The sequence below is a fragment of the Gossypium arboreum genome, unplaced genomic scaffold, assembly GCF_025698485.1.
Source record: "Gossypium arboreum isolate Shixiya-1 unplaced genomic scaffold, ASM2569848v2 Contig01109_ERROPOS376215, whole genome shotgun sequence".
Classification (NCBI taxonomy): domain Eukaryota; kingdom Viridiplantae; phylum Streptophyta; class Magnoliopsida; order Malvales; family Malvaceae; genus Gossypium; species Gossypium arboreum.
In genome coordinates this window covers 214,123-218,729 of record NW_026441215.1, presented here as the reverse complement: position 1 = coordinate 218,729, position 4,607 = coordinate 214,123, and the positions used below count along the sequence as shown (strand labels likewise).

Sequence of the window (4,607 nt, the reverse complement as noted above, 5' to 3'; positions counted from 1 at the left end):
TATCGTACCTGCTAGCTAATGTCACAGTTAATACGTAAGCCGAAGGAGGAGTCACTAATTCGTTGCAATGATGGGTCGTTTAGTATATAGGCTATTGTGTTAAACCATCGTTTTTTGATTCAACCGGTTTGATGGATTCCATAGCCAAACATTTTATAAAACTTTGATAGCTTTTAATGTTGACATAATAGTAATTTTAGCTCTCATTGTTTATACATTGTGTCCATTTAATCTTTATTCTAAAAAATTCAACTCCCTAACATTTATATAGTGCAATTTTGTATTTTTAGAGTTTTGCTTTTATTTGTAAGATTCAAGGTTAAATTTAAAACAATAAAAAAGATAAAATTATTATATTAAATTTTAGGTTTTTAATTTTAATATATTTTGAATCAAATTTAATTGATAAATTTATTTTTTAGCTTTTAAGGTGAAAGAGTCATAAAAAACAAAACTAAAAAGAAAATCAAATTATACAAGGTGTAAAAGTTAAAGGTTATTTTAGAATAAAAACTAAATTGATACAATGTATAAATATTGATTATTAAAATTTTATTATGCCAATTTTATAAATAAAAATAAAAATATTATATAAAGAAAATAATAATTAAATAGTATCTGGTTCAAGATTATTCTAAAACTAATTATATCGTAAGCCTAAATGCATAAAATGTTGTCACATTGCAATATTTTTAGTTGAAGTGTATTTTTAAAAATAATTAAGTTTATGAAAAATATTCTTAATAACATAGAATATAAAAAAAAAAAATTTGTTTGCAAAATAAATATAATTATAAGAGTTACAACGTCATCAAAAAAATTTATACCTATGCTATTGATTAAGCGGTTGAGGTAGGTTTTGCTGGGATAGGGGCAGAACATGCAGCTGGATTTTGTTTGCCACTAACTTTAGGCTTCACATTTGAACATTGTGATACTGCAGGTCCAGTCGGTCCACTGTGCGTAATTTCAATGTCTGCAAGTTCCACATTTTCACAAGGCAAAGTAGCACTACAAATAATCTTGACAGCTTCTGGACGCGCAGAAGTGCCGTGAATGTTTTTGAAACTAATGTTGCTTAGTTTAACTTTTGATTCTTCCTGCATCAACAAAATAATGATTCAATGATCGGCTAACTCTTTTTGTTCTCTTACGTTTTTGATAAATATGTACATACGTTTATTTTGCATTTGTTCCATGGGCAATATTTCTGATCAATTATAATAGGAGAACTACAATTGGTCACGGTAATATCCTCAAAGTGAATGTTCGAACAAGTGCCAGGTTCAGCACCTGGCCAAGTTTTGATTCTAACACCATTGGAAGTATTAGTCATGGTGCAATTTTTTACTATAACTCCATCAACTGGTTCTTCATTTTTAAACAATCCGAGACTGCCAATACTGATACCATGTCCTGGTCCACAAGTTACTCCATTGATAACCAAATTTTTGGAACCATCCCCAATTGAAACACAATCATCACCAGTTTTTATCTCCGAGTTAAGAACATTGACCCCATCTGATCTCCCAATGTGAATCCCATCTGTGTTTGGGCTTTAAAAAGAGTCAGAATACGGTGAAATGTTCAAAAGTAATGTTTTTGCATCCTAGAACATTAGCCTGGAACTGCTTGCTGTCTTTGGTAGTTATATCTTGTATCATTGCGTTGGTTAAAAAATCAAACCTTAGGTTCTGTTTAATTCCAGAATGAAACAAAAAATAATTATTACTTAATTCTATTTATAAAAACAAAAGTCATAACTTCTCAATAAGAAAATAACTTACAATAGGAAGTGAACCACAATAATCATGACCTTTGCAACCTTCCCTTTTATAAGCAGTGGTTCCCTGGCCGTCGAAAACTCCTCCGCCAGACAATTTGAAATTTTCAATTCTATTGAAAGCAATCCATTTAGGCTCCTTGAAAGCACCAGGGTCTGCCGGAGCCTTCACAGTGCCTTGAACTTGAAGCTCAATAGGAGCCTTGCAAGGACCATCTAAGGTAGCTGTACTTAAAAAATATATCCCTTTAGGAATCACAATTTTTGACGGAGATGTCGAGGCACATGCTTCTTTTCAAGCATCTAACAATGGCTAAAACCAAATAAAAAAATAAAAAAGATACATATAAAGATAAGAGATTTGGAAAATAGTTATGCATACTTTTATCTGCTAACTATAAAGTTATATGATATTTTGCTTACCTTACTCAAATCTGTTTTCTCGTCTGCCTTTGCACCAAACTTTGCAACAACATTAATAACACCACCACCTCCTCCTCCTTGACCTTCAACGGATGATATGGATAGAAGTACTAGTATTAACATGGATGAAACAAAATTAAATTGAATAGCCATACTTTATTTTTTTCACTACAAAGAGAGAATGATTTTTGTCTTTTGTTTTGTTTCAAACAATCTTATATAGATAGAGTAAGGCCAAATTACAACCAACTAAACATTTTCTATTTTAATTAGCGTGGGTAAATAATATGACCAAGTTTTGCTTACTATAATTAGCACTTATTTTTCTTTTTGGAAGCAATTAACTCGTTAATTTGGCAACAAACTTGATATAGTAAAAATAATTAACTAACATGTGACTTAATATAACTATTTAAGGTTTCTATATATAAATGAAAATGATGAATAAAATTGTCGACTTAGCTCGATTGGCATTGACCTTGTTGCACATGCAGGAGACCGTGGGTTCAAGCATGTTGAAGGGCATTAATGATCTCCTATATTAAGGGTTGGGGAGGAGTTATGAGTAGTTCTAGGCAATGTATAAAAAAACGATGAGTAAAATTATCCATTACTAATTTCTTTTCTATATTGTATTAATAATTTATTATATGGTTAGATATAGATAATTAAATATGTATGTTTAATAGTATTGAAAATTATAGTATTTTATTAATTTTAAATATTTTTAAAAATAAAAATTTATTAATAATATAATAATATTAAGCTTGACTTAAGCTAATTTTTATATAAAAATAAAATCACCCATAATGGTTAAGTCATTCTAGAGTGAAAGAAAAATGGCTTATTTTTCGTTGACTTGTAAGTTATTTTCCATTGACCAAACTGTTTTCCATGAGACAAACACAAGAAAATGTAGAAAATATTTTTCGGAAACCATTTTCAATGAAACAAATAGAACCTGCCTTGATTGAGTTGGTATCACAAGCCAAGGGGAACCAACTTTGGTCGGTAGATTACTTGAATTCAAAGTCTCATTGCAATTTCATATAATTATTCCATGTATCAGCAATGGTATACAAGTTTAGTTATAATGCTACAAAGTATCGTTAATAAACATAATATGCAAGTATGCTTTTATTTTATTTCAATTTAATGGTATGTTTTGTTTTTTAAAATAATATCCATTCAATGAAAAAAAATTACAAGTGAGGATCAAATCTCGGATAAATGTACTAAATAAGATGTAAATACAAAATGAATTACAAAAGAAAATCATACTTTGTTTGAATCAAGTTGCAAACTCTATCATATGTTGGTGTTTATCCATTAGGGCTGTGAAGGTTAGACCTTTATGTGTATAGTTTTGTCATGCCTTCACTGCTGTTACAATGGGCACACCTCAAGCACCTAATAAATGCAAAAAGCTCGAGCAAAAATAGGCAAACTAAAGCTGCTTGAGAGCTCTCAAAAATGGGAAATCAAAGCCTTAGCAGAGGAGCCAAGCAATGCAATATTATGTTGGAAAAGAGAAGGCTCATTCGCATCTCATTGGCGTCCACAGGCAGATACTATGCCGGATAATACAAAATTCAATGAGATGGAAGATAAAGGGGGAAGGGAGGGTTCATTTTCAGCCATATAATCGTCAACAACCACTCTGCCAGCCGAAAGATTAAGGCCTTACTTTAGTAGCAATGTTGACAACTTTAAAAGCTCATATTTAAATTACTCTTGCCACTAATACAAAAATATTTATAAAAAAATAATAATTTAAATAATATAAATTAATAAATAATTCATAAATTGTTTTAAAAAATTACAAGAATTGTCGTCTCCTACTACCCATATTTATCAAAGGAAAAACGGGTAAAACATATGCAATTACCAAGCCTAATTTTGGGAAATTTAGGCTGGTGGAAAAAACCTATTACGACTAAAAGGCATAGTATAAAATTCTTCAATCCTATTATCTCCTCTAAACGATCAAAACTTAAGCCCCGTGGTATCCCTCTACCTTTCTTCAATTTCTCCACTTTTATTGTGTTGTCTAAGATCACCGCCACCATCAATCCCACCATTATCAGCAGTGAGAACACGGTGTTCACGAATACATTAAACTGAAAAAAACATTCACTTTGTTTTACCCTCTTTTATCATTGAAGATTATGGGATTGGATTTTTTTTAAATAAAAAATAAAAAACACTTACTCAGGCTACATCGGTGTGAGCGAGGCCGTGATGGGATGGGTTCCAATATTGGTTGAAGAATTGAAGGATGGAAATCCCTAAGAAGAGTGATAATCCTGTTATGATAAGGTTTCTCGTGTAATTCATGTTTCTGAATTGTAGACATGATAATCTAACAGAACTTGCAATCAACAAAGCATCAATATTTCCA

The 4,607-nt window shown here is 30.9% G+C and overlaps 1 pseudogene; it reads right to left on the bottom strand.

Annotated features, from left to right (window-relative positions):
• Window positions 1-798: 798 nt before the first annotated feature.
• On the bottom strand, window positions 799-2,436 carry LOC108473940 (polygalacturonase-like; annotated as a pseudogene).
• Window positions 2,437-4,607: the final 2,171 nt, after the last annotated feature.